This window comes from Sapajus apella, unplaced genomic scaffold (genome assembly GCF_009761245.1).
Source record: "Sapajus apella isolate SASKATOON/1434 unplaced genomic scaffold, GSC_monkey_1.0 scaffold27, whole genome shotgun sequence".
Lineage (NCBI taxonomy): Eukaryota > Metazoa > Chordata > Mammalia > Primates > Cebidae > Sapajus > Sapajus apella.
Window position 1 is genome coordinate 10,347,881 of NW_022436967.1, and position 17,220 is coordinate 10,365,100.

At 44.3% G+C, this 17,220-nt stretch overlaps 1 long non-coding RNA gene across 1 annotated transcript in view; it reads left to right on the forward strand.

Moving 5' to 3' along the window:
* The first annotated feature begins 3,703 nt into the window (after positions 1-3,703).
* LOC116560815 overlaps positions 3,704-17,220 on the forward strand; it is a 24,462-nt gene continuing 10,945 nt past the window's right edge. The window contains exon 1 of the long non-coding RNA XR_004273147.1: positions 3,704-3,893. This is a non-coding gene — a long non-coding RNA (uncharacterized LOC116560815). The remainder of the gene's footprint in view (positions 3,894-17,220) is intronic.

Sequence of the window (17,220 nt, forward strand, 5' to 3'; positions counted from 1 at the left end):
GCCTATCAGATCATTTCCCAGCTAGAAGCACCTGTCTTTCACGGATACAAATCATACGTTAGCCCTGGGGCATTCATTTATGGCATGTTTCTTTTATGATGATGGTTTATACCAGTTTGGTTTTTGCATGTAAATGCCACCATTCTTAGAACTCCCTCCCCCACCTTACCTAGTTATGATAAGCACACATTAGTGATTCATGAGAACATAATCCTGAAAACCTCCCCATTGTAGGAACTGCCTTCATTTTGCAAAGTATTTTGTAGAAATGCTATGTTCATATTTTAATGGAAACATAATCTAGACAAAACCAAATCACAAACTTCTTTCTAGTTTCTTTACGGTTTCCTCCTCTGTAGTTAAGTTTCCTATATCCTTGAGCTTTAGTTCTAGAGCTTCGGAGTTTGCAAGGCATTTTAAAACCATCATAGAATAATAGCTACTACTCTAAGACCAGGTGTACTTAGATTGTCCTGACTCTGAATTTCTGAATCCTATGTTCACCTCTTGCTTAAACATGTAAACCCATGACCCTCTGGTCTCTACCTCAAGTTCCTTCCTGCTCCTAGCCCTCTAAAACAAGTCTTTTTTTTCCTATGTCCCCCCTTTTTTTCCCTAAGTACTAGTTTTGCAAACTTGTACTTTGCAGATCAACTTCTTTACCTATTCATCGTCTAAGACACATAATGGCAATTTGATTAGTAGAAACCTGCCCAGATAGCAAAATGCATGCCCACTTTAATTTCTGTACAGCCAGTTAACATGGCATGCCTCAGGGAGAGCTCTAAGCTACACTTTACTTCAGAATCCCTTGTTAATTCAACAATTAATACTAATCTTTACATATTACAACTTATAAAAGACTATTTCTACCTTTTTTTTTTTTTTCAGACAGAGTCTTGCTCTGTTGCCTAGGCTGGAGTGCAGTGGTGCAATCATAGCTCACCACTGCCTTAAAGTCCTGGGCTCAAGCAATCCTCCCGCCTCAGCCTCCTGAGAAATTAGGACTACAGGTGTGCACCGCCATGTTGCCCAGTCTCGCTTTGAACTCCCAGGCTCAAGCCATCTTCCTGCCTGGCCTCCTAAAGTGTTGGGATTACAGGTATAAACCACCATGCTCAGGCTACTTCTAAGACTATTATGGCATAATAGGTACTCAATAAATATTTGTTGAAAGAATGAATGGATCAACTTATAGTCTTAGATGGAAAAGCCAAGGGATCAGATCTCTTTTTCTGTAACCACAGCACTGGATTGGCAAATGATGCCTTCTGTTTGAAATCATGTAAAATTCTTCTTTCAGATATAAACTAAAATCAAAGACAACCTCTGAGTGCCATTCCATTAAGCAATCTGCTACTGTAATAATCAGGTTGTGGCGTCCACCACCACTGCCACTGTCATCCTACATTTCTTTCTTTCTTTCTTTTTGAGACACAGTCTCGCTCTGTCACCCAGGATGGAGTGCAGTGGTGTGATTTTGGCCCACTGCAGCCTCTGCCTCTTGGGTTCAAGCAACTCTCCTGCCTTGGCTTCCTGAGTAGCTGGGACTATGCCACCAGGCCCATGCCACCACACTTGGCTAATTTTTATATTTTTAGTAGAGACGAGGTTTTATCATGTTGGCCAGGCTGGTCTCAAACTCCTGACCTCAAGTGATCTGCCTGTCTCAGCCTCCCAAATGCTGGGATTATAGGCATGAACCAATGAGCCTGGCCTTTCTCTTACATTTCTCTACACTTCTTCTGTCTTTTTTTACCAATATCGGAGCTGATCCAGAAATCTTCCAGTCCTTGGTGTGTCTGTGTGCGCACGTGCACACGCGCGCACACACACACACACACACACACACAGACGTATTTTCTTGATCTTGGTCCTAATGAATAACATGTGGAACATAGCAAGTAATTCCTTCCTATTCTATGAATAGCAATTCAAGGGATGGTTTCCAAAGAATTATTAAAACACACGCAAGAATTTACATTATACTCCAGTGGGTAGTAACAAATTGAAAACGTTATCAATGCTTCATAATGTGGGGAAAACTCTGGGTGTATAACGATCCTGGGCAGTGAAAAAGAAAAAACTCAGATTCTGCAATTTGAACTACTGACCCTTTTCTGTAGATGACCAACACTTTTCACCTCACTTAATTTACTAATTTATTATTTTCTTAAGCTAAATTCTGCGTTCCTTTGGTATAAAATGCCAGCGTACCTAGAAAATATTTTTGCATTTTACATGCTAGTTAAAATACATCATCACATAGTTTGTGTCTTTAATAATAATTTAGTACCCTATGATTAATATACCAGACTGATATAAATATAAATAGACATAAATACACACACATATATGTTTCATCTTGCTATAATCCATCTGAGGTTAACTGAGAAAATCCCCATATAACAAACATATGTACAAGTCCCAGCCAATGATCCATTCTAGGGAATGTTAAATAAACCAAATCTGGTTTGGCCAAAGAACTTAGATAGTCCCTTGGAGTTCTCTGCTACATCAGGTGTAACTGAATGTAAAATTTTCTATCTGGAATTTCAGGGGCAATTAAAACTCTTAATAATTCTTTTTCCCTTTGGCTGTACCTTTATTGGTTGACAATTAATGACTTGGCTTTTGACCAACAGAGGAAAAAGAAATAATTTTTTTTTCTTCCAGAAAACTTGCGATGACAGATGTCATTTTCCAGCTCTCAGATGCCAATGGGAATTGAACCCAATAGTCATTAGCAATAAAGTTCTATACAGAGAAAATCCTATTTAATGGAGGAGCATTTTCCATTGGGAAATTCCTTCTAATAACAAGTAACTAGAAACTACTTATTGTTCTCTTTCCCAGGGACCAGTCCCATGACAGGCCCTCATTCCAGGCCCTACCAGGGTGACATCTCTATTGTACCACCAACTACCCAAAGTGCTGACAGGAGCCTGAGCTGGGCCTGAGCCGCAGCAGTGACTCAGCATGCCCCAAATGTCTCCAGGTTTCCCAGGCCACCCCACAGTTAGATGGCAGCTCCAGTCAGTCTCCCGGGGAGGTCTGTCTGACCTCATTACCATGGAGCAAGACAGGATTTTGTAGAACATTCTTTTTCAGTCTCTTTAAAGAGCCCAAGCCAGGACACACAAAGACTAGAAGCAGGTTTCTAGGAAATTTAACCTCTCAAAATATGGGCAGCATTGAATATCCCTGATACAGTCATTCACCAGCTGCCACTGTATGACAGCAATATACACAAAAGATGAAAGACAACGTTGAATGACCCGCACCCGACTCAGGACTAATGATAAGATTATTAAAGTCACACATCAGCCTACCCGAAGCAAAAATTTTCTTCCCTGAAAGAGTTGAGAAGTGTCACTGTCCAGTGAGGCATTTATTTTTCAAACTAAATCCAGTTAAGAAGCTGGGCTGCTGGCCATAACTCCTACAGAAACTAACATATACTTCTGTGCCTCTGACAGCCCGGCCCAGTGATGACTACACAGTTGTAATTGAATTGCATTTGATGTTGTTTGCACTAAGACAGCACCGGGCTTCAGGACAAACCACAGCTCTGCAGAGTAGAGGTCTAGCCCACTGTCCTCGCACCCCCACCCCCTGTGGCTTGGGTCTGCCCTTGTTGTCATGACCTGCCCAAGGTTTCATCAGCATCACCTCTGACTCATACTTTGTATTCAATAATAGCAAGATGCGAAGAGAGCTCTTCAGCAACGAGAGCCTGGAAGAGGGCCAGCGTATTGGTACTAAATCGGTGCTGGCCCCAACACAGCTCGCTGGGCCAGACGTGGATGGCAAATGGCTGACAGCCGGATAAACAAGCAGCTCCCTTTTTGGTGAGCTTCAGAGGATGCAGGTGGACAGAATCAAGGCTTCAGGTATGCTTTTCAGAGGCTCTGCGGGGCTGTGGGAGGCTGTGTGACAGCATTGGAGATGGTTGTGGTTCTCCCCAAGAAAAGGCACCAGCAGGGAGAAAGGCAGATTAGCAAACAGTGTGGATACACAGTGCAAGGCAGGGGAGAAGCTGTCGGGGTCACATCAACCTGTGAAAGGCAGCTGGTCAGGGACTCCTCGGTTCCCCATTGTCCTGCAGAGACATGGGGGGCAGTGTCCATGCCTCCCTCCCCCACCACCCAAGCTGATCCACAGGAAATGCTGAGCCCCACTGGGCAAGTAGAGGGAACCAAATGCCTCCAGATGGAGAAGAGTGGAAGGTCTAACTAGCAGTCCCAGGGAAGAGCAACACAGACAAGAGGTGTAGAATTAGCCAGGCAGGGTGTGTGGGCGCCTCCCGGTGCCGGCGTGCCCAGGTGGAAGTCATTCGTGGAGCTTGGTATAGGTTTTAAGGCAGTTTTGGTGTTTGAGGCTTATTTAGCACACATAAGTCCAAGGTAGCATTAGAAAGAATGATAAACTTCACGTGACTTTTCCAAACAACCAAATGAGCCCAGTGTTGGCACATAGCAGTCAGCTGAGATAAGCGGCCATTCCAGGAGCAAAGGCCCTTGTGCCAGGAAACAAGAACGAGCACGAGCGAGAAGCAGGGAAATGCAATCCCCAAACACAGTTCATGCTTTACGGCTGTGAGACAATGCTGCTTTTGCTTGGACCTCAGGCTCTGCAAACTTCAGCACAGAGGAGGGTAAGTGCAGTGGCCCCTAGAGAAGGGTGGTCAGTAATAAAATTGCACCCCACTTTATTTGCCCCTTTGTGTTCCTGGGTCACTGCCAGACCTGTCACAATCCTGCAATACATGGAAAGCCAGTGTGTTCAGATGGAATAGTAGGGATGTGACCTAAAGGGATTACTAGTAAGATTTTCCAGAAAAAGAAAAATAGCTATGTTTTAAGCATAAGCGCCGGGGGAGGGGAGAAAGTTTCTTTGTTTCTAATTGGAAAGCTTTGCAAGCTATTGACTTATTGAGCAAAATCGGGACAATTGGGTCACAGCTTTGACGTGTGGGGATTTCTGACACTTTCCTCGAAAGCCTCTTACCCCAAATTGAGGGTCCCAGGATCGGCTGTTTTACAGAAGCTCTTAGGTACTGAGGTCTTGTATGAACTGGAACCATGTAAGATGGGAAGGGGTGGCCGGGCACGGTGGCTGACGCCTATAATCCCAGCACTTTGGCAGGCCAAGGTGGGCGGATCACCTGTGGTCGGGAGTTGAAGACCAGCCTGACCAGCATGGAGAAACCCCGTCTCTACGAAAATACAAAATCAGCCACGTGTGGTGGTGCATGCCTGTAATCCCAGCTACTCGGGAGCTGAGGCAGGAGAATTGCTTGAACCCAAAAGGCAGAGACTGTGGTGAGCCGAGACTGCACCATTGCACTCCAGCCTGGGCAACAAGAGTGAAACTCTGTCTCAAGCAAAAGCAGAAACAAAACCCAAATAACAATAAAAAGATGGGGAGGGGTGACAAACATGTTGGCTCAACCTTAATTGCCAGATTGTGACTCAAGGTCATTTGCTTAGAGATAGCGAGTCTTCAGAAAATCTTTGAGTAAAGGCAAATGAAAGGCTTGGGTCTAAAAACAGGCTTCCAAAAGTGGAAATAGGACACAGGAAGCGGAGAATTGAAAACAAAACAAAACAGATGAGCTGGAATGAAAAGAGTAAGGGAGAAGTAGGAAGATGGGGAGAGACTCTAAGGAAAGCTGTGAAGGGAGAGGATAGTGGCCTCTTGGCTTCATTTTCCATTAGTGCCTCGAACAATATATTTAGTATGAGGTGAGGCTCCTGCACATTCTGCCCTGTTCTCCTCTATTATGGGGGTGCACCCAGACTTCTTGCAGCTGTCATCTTAATATCAGGTATTTGCGAGGTGGGGTGAGAGGTGGGAGGATTGCTAAGGGGCTGTGTAATTACTGGGAACTCCAGCCAGTGTAACATGGGCATATGTAGTTAGGTTTGACAGTATTGATTGAGCCAGACCCTGAACTAAGCACTGGGGATGCTGAGATCAAGAAGGCATGATTCCCGCCCTTAGGAGTGCACTGTCAAAGGAGGAGACAGATGAGTAAACTAAACATTTTGATTCAGTATGTTTTGGGATACGGGTAGGAACCAGGGCTGCAGGGCCAGGGAAAGGGGGCACCTCCCCCAAAGGTGAAGGTCCTATCTTCAGTCCCACAGAACAGCTTACGAGACTCCTCCTCGGGTGCCTCTGGTTCTGAGGGTGCGGCCATCTCCAGCTGTCTCCTGCATTGTCTCTATTTTCTTACTGGCTCCTTCTATTCTAGGTCTCTGCAATCCCAAACACATCATTTCCAGCTCTGTTATGCCTTCAGGCTACTGGCTGAGCCTTTTTCTTTTACTGCCAAAGCATAGCATGCATTTTCCTACATTTCCTCCCTACCCTCTCATTTTTCACCCACCCCTTGATGTCAGGTTCCTCTCTATACCACTTTATCATAATCTCCCTGTTGCAGAAGAACCACCAGTGATTTCCTCGTTACTAAATCCAGTGACCCTCACTGATGTTATTGCACATAGAGCTGAATGGCAACTACCAGGCTACAAGCTCAAACTCTCGCCTCTTTCAGCTTCCCAGGCCTCCCTGCCCTTGTTCTTCCTGCAATTCTCCTGTGCTTCCTTCCTCAGCACCAATTCCCTTCCCATCTCCTAAGTGGGAGTGTTCCCCAGTAACAGCTACAGGGAGCGCACCTGCATCCAGAGTTCCAGCCCTTCTCCGTGCTGATGACACTCAACTTTATCTCCTTCACCTTCTTTCTAGTTCAGAATTTCTAATTACATACTGGTCAGATTCACATTCATGGTCATCTGTGTCCCTCAGGGTTCCGAGCACAGTGCATTGCATAGATATGGATATAATAATATTAACTGAATGAGGAGTGAATGAATGAACGAATAAAATATCCCAGTCTCCTGCAGAAAATCCCACCTTGTCACTTCTGCCTTTCTTTCCTGACCTTGGTTTCTGGCCGATTATCTTCCAAGAGACAGACAATTTATTGTTATCTTCCTAGAGGAGGCTCATCCCCAAAGCCTGGAAATGGGGCTTCGTATTTCCATCCAAAGATCGGTATTGTTGTCTCTCACCCCTCCATTCTCTTGGCAACGTCTCATTTTCTTGGTGAAATAGAACGAAAGTGATTGGCCCTTGTGGCAAGTCATATTATTCATGGTAACATCGTTTTGTCTTGTAAGTGACTGACATCAGGACTGACCTATGAAGTGAATTATACCCCCATTTCAACACGCCCTTTCCCACGATCTTTAACCCCAAAGCAACAGTAACAACTATACTAATAGCACTTGTGATATGCCAGGCCCTAAGTGCTTTACATATATTCTTTTTCTGAATCTTTTCAAAAATCTTATGAGGCAGAAACCATTTCCAGAGTAGGAAACAGAGGCTTAGGGAAGTTGGCGTGTCTGGCTCAAGGTAAGTGGTAGAGTCAGGGTTCAGGGAGACACGAAAACATCCCCCTCTTAACCCTTCACCACACAGCCTCTCATGTCCATTGGATTCAGTTACAGGGGGCGGCTTGAGTTGGTTCACGTCTACAAATAATTGAATTTCTGTTACATGCTGAGCGTTGCGGGATACAAAGGTTTAAAAAGATCAAGTCCATGATCTCAAGGAGCTTACAGTCTAGAGGAAGAGCACCAAGATGCGACTGCTGCTTGTGAAGTGAAATGAGACTTTTGGATGAAAGGGTTACATTTGCACAAAGCACGCACAGTTCAGTATTACATGTCCCTGCCCTTGAAGAAGATCCCAGCTGCTCGAGTTTTGACTATGCAGTGTTTCAGATTTAGTTTCCCCTCCTCTTTGATCAGGCTCCTCTGTCTTTCTAAAGCTCATACTATACATATAATTTCCATTCAAATTCAAAATCTTTCCAATTATTGTAGTGAATGCAATGTTATTCAAGGATTTTTTTTTCCTGAAAGAGCACCTATCTGACATGCATTTTTAATTTTATGTGCAATATGCAAATGTCATCACTGTAGTTGTTAACCGCAGTGCAGGATTGCAATTAACTATGGAGCTGTGCATTTTAGTTATATGCTAATGCTAATGAGATTTTCATAAAGCAAGTCCAATTACCAGCCCTATTTTTTAACTGCAAAAGCTAGTGCAAAGCAAAGGTGTTGACTTTCTTTAGAATAAATTACCCTTTGTCCTTGGCTCCTTCATCATATTCAATCATCCTAAAAAGTAACTCCTGCTACTTTGAATATTGTATCCTGCTTTGCTCTCCAGTACAATATTAATGGAGACTATGGGCAAGATTGTTTAGAAACCAATTTACACTGCACAGGCAGTGGGAAAACTTCCTCCAAATGTAAACTGCTCCAACAGAGGAGCAGAGCTTTGAATACTCAAAGTAAACAGGACCTAGAGGAGACTGAAGACTCAGACAGTAAGTTAGCAAAAATAAATCACCAGAGAGCATGTATGTGGTGTAAACTTGCACTGAGGAAACACAAATGGTGAATGGGTATTTAAACTCAGATTTATGATCAGCTGTGTCACTGGTGGAAGATAAGCACCTTAGAGGGCTATTCATTCATTCATTTAAGAAACAGTTGTGGGGGCTTCTGTGTTCTAGACACTAAATTAGACACTGAAGGTTTAAGTATGAATAATATAGGGGAGGAGAGACAGACTTTCATATTTTATTTCTGTACTAATGGATTCTCTTACAAAAAGAAAGTGTTTGTGAATTACTTGGGCAGTGAAAGAATGAATAAGCACAATGCCTGCCTTCAGTGAGCTTATGATCAAGTAAAAGGATACAAATGTGTAAATTAATTTTAAAAGGATACAAACATGTAAAACAAAGTGTGACACATGAGGTATTTTTAGAGGGAGACAAAATGAAGGCAAAGGTCAGTTTGGAGAAGGAAGGTGATGGGGGAAAAAAGCTTCTTAAAACATAAGGAGATTCTTGCACTGAACCTTGAAGGTGGATGAGTGTTAGCTAGAACAAGGTGGGAGGTGAGTCTAGAAAAGAACAACCTGAAGAAAGCACAGAAGTATGAAACAGCCCAGGTGACTGCACGCGGTCCAGGGTCCCTGGAAGCATAGGGTGCGTGGCAGAGCTGAGGTGAAAGGTAAAGTTGGAAAGCAGCCACTGAGACGTTTTCAGCAGGAGAATAAACAGACTTGCCTCTTGGGCAGCAAAGTAGAAAAGGGTGAAAGGTGAGTGGGTGGGGGCAAGTAAATCACCCACCCACAGGAACCACTTCTGTGTTCAACTCAGATCCTGAGACAAATGATCAGGTGGTACTTTCCCTCAAGATGTTTCCCGTGCCCCTATGGAAGGCTATAAAACAACAAAGTACTCTTCTTTTTTTTTGAGACAGAGTCTTGTTTAGTCGCCAGGTGCCAGGCCAGAGTGCAGTGGCGCAATCTCGGCTTACTGCAATCTCTGCCTCCTGGGTTCAAGAAATTCTCCTGCCTCAGCCTCTGGAGTAGCTGGGACTACAGGTGCACGCCACCACGCCCAGCTGATTTTTTTGTATTTTTTAGTAGAGACGGGGTTTCACCATGTTGGCCAGGATGGTCTCGATCTCTTGACCTTGTGATCCACCCACCTCAGCCTCCCAAAGTGCTGGGATTACAGGCGTGAGCCACCGCGCCCGGCCAGCACTCTTTATTTTTAAAATTTTCTCTCCAAAAGCAGAAAGAAAATATGGAAAAGAGGACAAAAAATTTGATGATGTTGATATACAGCTTGACTTTTCTACTCTGGATCAACTTCTAACCAAGGTGAAAGAAACATAGAAACAAAAGCACAAGAGAAGAAAAGACGAGAAAAATAAGGGGAGAGAGGATGACAAAAATAGTACCAAAAATGAAGCAGAATTAGGTATGGGTGATGGGGATACCTTTTCTCCTGTTCATACCAACCTGCCCCTCAAAGTCCTACCACCTCTGCCCGGGAGAGGAAAGCCAGGAATTGAGAAAGGAAAGTGGAACATGGAATCTTCTGGAGTTAAGTCAACAGAAGCAGACACCCACTGGAGGAAGAAGTAGACACAGTTCCACTTCGTTACAACAAGGATGGAAGGTTAAAAGTCTCAGAACATAGGCAAATATATTTAGTGGTGGAAAGTTGAGGAGTTTCTCTCAGATGCCTTCTGTTTTAATTGTGAAATACGAAATAAAGTTATCTGCCCTGAGTAGAGAGGTGGGAATTAAGACACTGAAAATTTTGAGCAAGTAAACAGTGGGGTTCATTCAGAAGTGGGGTTTTGCTAGGTAACTTCTCTGGAAGGATCAAGGGTCAAGGGAATTTAGAATATAAGTAATATGTTCTGAATAGGAGGAAACTCAAGCCGAGAGTGGCTGGCGGATGGGAAGAAAGGAGAGAGGAGGAGTGATGGGAATTAACAGAGTCAGCTGGAGTGAGAGGAATGTAGCTGGAGGGCAGTTATCTGCACTTGTTATTTCAGGGGGATGTCCAGGTCTGGGGTGAAGCTGTGACAATGGAAGGTGGAGATGGAGTGTGGAAGGTCACTGGAAGATGAGGAGGTCAGAGAACTGAGTGGTCAGTGGTTGGAGGTCAGATAGAAAGAATATGAGACAAATGTCAGGCTTCAATGACTGAGGAGGAGCGAGCAGAAAACAAAAAAAGAACAACATCATGGAAGCGCAGTGGGGGTTGACTGATGACCTGGGCCTTCAGGGAGCAGGAATCCTGCGGCTGATGCTGATGATGTTTAACCTCATCCTTTCATTGTTTTTCTTGCTGATAGAGCCTTCCTTCCCCCATGGAGGTCACAGGTATGAGTTCATGATCCAACCCCAACAATAGGCTGGGGGCTTCTGAGAAAGATTTTCCTCCTTGTTAGGAAACTGTAGGTGAGGACAAATTGCACTTTCCACCTTTTGACATTATTGTGAGTTGAATAATTCCCCTGCGAAACATCAGGTGCTAATCCTTGGAACCTGTAAATGTTACCTTGTATGGGAAAGGGGTCTTTGCCAATATGATTAGGATATCCTCCCTGAAGTGGAGGGGATATCCTGAATTGTCCAGGTGGGCCCTAAATGCAATCACAAAGTGATCTGATAAGAGAAGGGTAGAGGGAGATTTGATATTGACAGGAGACAAAACACACACACACACACACACACACACACACACACACACGCACACGAGGAGATAATATGAAGATGGAGCCAAAGATTGGAGTGATGTGCCCATAAGCCAAAGGATGTTGGCAGCTATCAGAATCTGGAAGAGGCAAGAAACAGATTCTCCTCTAGAGCCTTCAGAGGGAGGATAGCCCTGTTAACACTTTGATGTCAGCCCAGTGACACATCAGACCTCTGGCTTCCAGACCAGTGAGAGAATAAATTTTTGTTGTTTTAAGAACCAAGTTTGTGGTATTTGTTACAGAAGCCATAGGAAACTAATTCAGTTGTAGCAGTGAGGGGTGTAATGACTGGTGGCAGCAGTTATCTCAAAACCATGAGGACACAAACCTGAGGATGAAATTAAATTCAATATCCTGAAGAAGACAGAGTGGAAATGTGGAAAGACCTGTTGAATTAGCCATATATCGGTCAACCTTTTGACTTCTTATCATGTAAGATAATAAATGTCTTTATTGTTTGCGGCTCTTCTGGTTGGATATTCTGCTACCTGCCTCCACAAGCATTCTAATTGATACAGGCCTATCTAAAAGGATGGGAGAGTCCTGGTTGGGAAGCAGCAGTGGATACTAAGGAAGGAATTTGATCTACTTGCTAACTCTGAGAAGAGTACATAACATGAAAAATGAGCAGCTCCCATTTGAGTGAGGAGCAGAATAGGTAACTTGGGGAGAATCAGAAGGTTAAGAAAAATGGTTGGGGAAAAGATTGTAGGGAAAGGGGCATTTGTTAATTATGCAACAGGCCTTTTCAAAGGCAGTAAAAGCTTAGGAAGAGGAGGGTAATTGGGAGGTATTCTAAGAATCACTACACTGTATTATTGTGATGAAATTATGTAGTGTATAGATGGAGTGGGGAATGAGGAGAGACTTGCACTTTGGACAATGACCAAAAAAAGAAAAGAAAAAAAATAGGTATAATGCTTGGTAGATTTAACCAGCCCCAGCATTGCCAAGAAAGCATTTCTACCAATGCTGGGACCAAAGTGGCTTTTAAACTTTAATGTTCATAAGGTTCATGGAGTCTGTTAAAATCTTAAACATTCCTAGGCCCCAGCACCAAGATCCTGACTCAGTAGCTCTCAGTAGGGTCCAGAAATCTGCATTTCTAATGAATATCTCAAGCAAATCAACTGAAATTGATTTGGGACCACATTTTGAAACACACTGTCCAGAACACTTGCCTTCACATGTTTTTGACTGAAATCTGCATTAAGAAATAGATGTTGTGGCATAAGCCACATGCATACATCCACACATAGGTATGCACACACCTACACACACACACGTGTGCACAAAGTAGGTAAAACAATCTGGCTTAACCAAATAGACACTTATTTTTCATTTACACAAAATCCAAAGCTGATGTCCCTGATCAGGTGACTCCATTTGGGTTGCATTCCTCCAAATGATGACTCAGCGTGCAGACTGCTTCTACATGTGCCTCTGAGAGCATGTGGCTTCAAGATGGCCCTGGTGTCATCTAGTGGCGTATGGAAAGAAGAAAGGGCAGAAGAGCCTGTGTGGGAGGGTTTTCAGGGCCGTATCTGACAGTGGAATACATCCCTCCAGACACACTCAGTCAGTCACATGGCCAGTTGCCAAGGCTGGGAGAGGTAGAGGAGCCCACAGGTCCGGGTAAGCACCAGCAGACTCTCCACTGTAGATGACTGAGATGGGTGTATTTAATCAAGACTGAAGTTTCACAAAATAATACTCATATCACTCTATCATATCTGCTGATATTTTTCTCTTTTGTTCCATTTCACTGCTTTCTACTTTATTTTTCAAAACATCAGTCTTCACAACTAAATTGATCTCATGTTCAATGAAGCTCAACAATTCACAGTTTGGAAAGCATCATCCTGGAGGATGTTGCCATTTGGCCAACGGGGTGGTGGCCCCACATTTTGAGGGGCTCTGCTTTCTTTGAATATATATTCAGGACCCCACAGTACGGCCCACTCAGTAATTGGTTACCGGCATTGGTCTCATGACTGTGGTGGTGAAAGATACAAAGGCTTCCCCAGAGTTGGCAAATTTTTGTAATTAACAACATATGAAATAGCCTCCTTTTGGTCAAGACTTTAGAACTGAAACTTGATGGTGGCACAAGATGGAGGCAAAGGAGCTAGAGGCCGTGTGTCTACAGTGGGAGCAGGACGGAATCTACAGAGCGCCTCTGCCTCTGTGCTCACCATGTGGTTCCCTTTGTCCCTGCACTTGGACCAGATACGTAAGATTCACCACACGTGCAACCTTTGCCCGGTTAGAAAAACCAGAAACCAAAGCCAGAGTAGACGTTCCCATAGGGATTTCTTACCTCTTTTGGTCTGGACTGACCCGACGAATAGTTATTGGATTTGACCCTCAATTGTATTTCTGAAGCTCCAGGTTATATATGCGGTGAGTAGGTGAGAGGGACCTACCCTGACTCTGGCTCCTCCCAACACCCAAACTCTTCCCGCCCTTCCCAGCTGTCTCAGACACGCGGGGAATGGGAAAGAGAATTAGGAAAAGGTGTGGAGATGGGAGAAGGAAGGGAGAAGAGTGGGAGAGAGGAGAAGGGAAAGCAGGGGACATGCTCCAGAGCAAATTGTCACCAGATGACGTGTAAAAAAGAGTAAAGGCCCTTTACCTTTCACGCCGCCTTACGCAAGGTTTAGGAGAACACAGCTACAGGACACAGTTTTTGAGACTGTAGCTTCTGGAAGGATTCAGAATTCACTGAATTTCATGAAAAATGAAAAGTACCTGAGGAAAATGCTAAATGTTATTCAAGAATCATAGAATAAGAACTGCTCACTTTAGACAGGTTAATGTGTGGCTCTTGGATTAAAATGTTGATGAGGCAGCTGTTTGGAAAGTCTGGGAGGGGCACTGAGCCAGAGAGAGACCTGGAGCGGCTCTCAGCCCAGCCTGACGCTGGAGTAACTTGAGCCCTCAGAGAGTCCGGGGGGTGAGACTACAGTCCAGCATTCTATTTTTAATTCACGGCATGGAGATAAGAGTTAAATATAAAGCAGATTAAGACTTCCCTTAAATCTCCTCTGCAAAAGGAAAACTGGAATTAATCTACAGGAGCACTCCATGGATAGCTCAATACCACCATTTTCTCAGAATAAAATTAGAAGCAGAAAACTGTGTCCTTATCCTTTTGACATCCAAGAATTATTGCCATCAAAGTACTACAGCCCATGAAATTACTTTCCAGGTTACACTCATTAGATTTAGCATTTTCATTCCTTAGACCCGTGGTTTTAACAGAAAAGAAAAGAAAAAAAAACTCCTCCCTTCATAGTACAACTATTCCCATATACCGGCCCATTAATGGGATGCTAATGAATGCGGAAGACATTGTAAAATCACAAATGCAGAACTGAGAAGCCGATTTCAAACAGCGATAGGCCTGGCCTTGTTTTGGAAATTTGGATCATGAGAACATGGGATTCAGGTAGAGCACTGCAGCCTATGTTCCCTGCACACCGCAGCTAAAGAGGCACTCAGTTACAGGCTGTTTTTAAAGAAATTGTTAATCACATTGTACAATCACCATTATGAGTTAGACATTAAACAGATGCTAATGGAGCTACTACAGTCTTTGTCCCTGGATGTGTTAACCACGTAACACGGCAGCAACAGAGTAAGGAGCTTAAGAGTTCAGGCTCTAGAGCAGTCGGTCAGGGTATGAACCCAAGCCCTACCAATTACTCACTGTGTGACCTTGGGCAAGTTGCTTAATCTCTCTGTGCTGGTGTTTCCACTTTTGTAAAACGGAGATAATCATAGTCTGTGCCTCCAGTAAGGATTAATTGAGAAAATGTATGCAAAGCACTAAATCAGTTCCTGGCACTGTAGTGTGTGCTCAACAGCAGTTGGTGGTTGTTAGTATTATGTTGCTGGAGACGTGGGAGAAATGAGTCTGAAACGGCTGTGCAATCCGGTGGCTGAGTTCAAGCCTGCTGAGGTGTCTGGTCTTCATGACCTCTCAGGCCTCAAGCTGCCGAGGAAGAGGAACCAGTCACCTTTCTCTGACAGTCCTCTGTGTATCTGAATGCATTGCCATGTGCTGAGCCTTGCCTGGTGTGTAATGCCTTGGTGTGTGTATTACATCATTCCAGCAAGTCAGGATGCTTTTCTGAACAACTCTCTGTTTGCGTGATGCCTTTAAATACACACAAGAATTACAAGGCAATCCTCTGTAGCCTGCATGAAGACCAGCTGGAGAGATTTCAAACACCAAGAGATTCAGCACATTCATCATAGGGCCTAATAGGAGAAGGAACTGTTTGAGGAGCTGCTAGGATGCAAAGATGAGTAAGAACTGACCTCTACTTTGAAGTCAACAGTGAGCTTAGGGGCACAGTTAAGACACAGGTGGACTGCCTTATGTGCTAGCCAAACAACACAAACCCATTGTTATGGAGCCTCCAAAGAGGAAACACCGAACAAGTCACACTTTAGAAAGCAGCACAGCACTGACTCATTTCACAAATACCCACTGGGCATCGTCATTTGCCAGGTTACTATTCCAGGCGCTGGGATATGGCAGTGAACAAAACAGAAGTCCCTGCCCTTGCGGAGCTGATACTCTAGTGAGTAAAAAGACAATCAATAGAAAAGCCCAAGAGCATATGTATATACACACACATGCACATGGGTAGTGTGTCAAGGGGTGCTAAGTGTTTGTTTGTTTGTTTGTTTGTTTGTTTGTTTGTTTTTTGAGATGGACTCTCCCTCTGTTGCCCAGGCTGGGTGCAGTGGTGCGATCTCGGCTCACCACAACCTCTGCCTCCCGGGTTCAAGTGATTCTCCTGCCTCAGCCTCCTAAGTAGCTGGGACTATAGGCCCACGCTACCATGCCCGGCTAATTTTTGTGTTTTTAGTAGAGATAAGCTTTCACTATGTTGGCCAGGCTGGTCTCGAACTCCTGACCTTGTAATCCACCCACCTCAACTTCTCAAAGTGCTGGGATTACAGGCATGAGCCATGACGCGGGGCATAGGGGTGCTAAATGTTATAAAGAAAAACACAGACAGGGTAACAGGTTAGGGAGTGACAGGGAAAGCGGGGGCTATATGACAAGCTGCTAATCATGAGGTAAAGAAAGTTAGAGAAAGAGAGAAACAGATAGGGACTAAAAGCATCATGAGAAAATTCTGGGACCTGGGTGGGCAGGAAGGCCATGGTAGAAGGAATGGGAGGGCAGGTTGTTCTAGGCATGGGATTTAGAGAGAGCAGAGAAGGGTCAGAGACAGGAGGGGGGCCAGAGGAGAGGCAGGCATCCCCAGGGTAGGCACGGCACCGGGTGTCGGGGTTACCCAGGGGCCTGAAGCCAGAGCCATACAGGTCATTAGGTGTAACTCTCAAGAACGACTGCAAACAGCCTGCGGAAAACATAAGCAGTCCCGGGTTTTATTTCAGCTGGTGAACAGGAACCAGGGCCAAAGGACAGCACCTGCCTGGTAACACCAGACACTTTTTCTAACTCTCATTTTCACTTGTCATATAGAACGTCCAATATTGACTGCTGTCACCTGTGGAATCTAAACGGGTTGAACTTCTAGAAGCAGAGCGTAGCACGGTGGTTGTTAGGGGCTGGGAGAAATGGGGAGGTGTTAGTTAAGAGGTGAAACATCTCATCCATGTAGGATGAAAATGGTCTGCAGATCTAATGTATAGCATGGTGACTGCAGTTAACAATCCTGCACTGTATACTTTGAAATTTGCTGAGAGAATAGATTCTCAGTGTTCTCATTCACACACACATAAATATGGTAACTTTGTGAAGTAAGGGAGATGTTAGTTGACCGTGGTAATCCTTACACAAAGTGTATGTATATCAAAACATCACATTGGACATCTTACATGTGTAATATTTTTATTTTAAGAAAAAAGGCCGGGCACGGTGGCTCACGCCTATAATGTCAGCACTTTGGGAGGCCGAGGTGGGCTGATCACTTGAAGTCAGGAGTTTGATACCAGCCTGACCAACATGGAGAAACCCTGTCTCTACTAAAAATACAAAATTAGCTGGGCGTGGTGGCGCATGCCTGTAGTCCCAGCT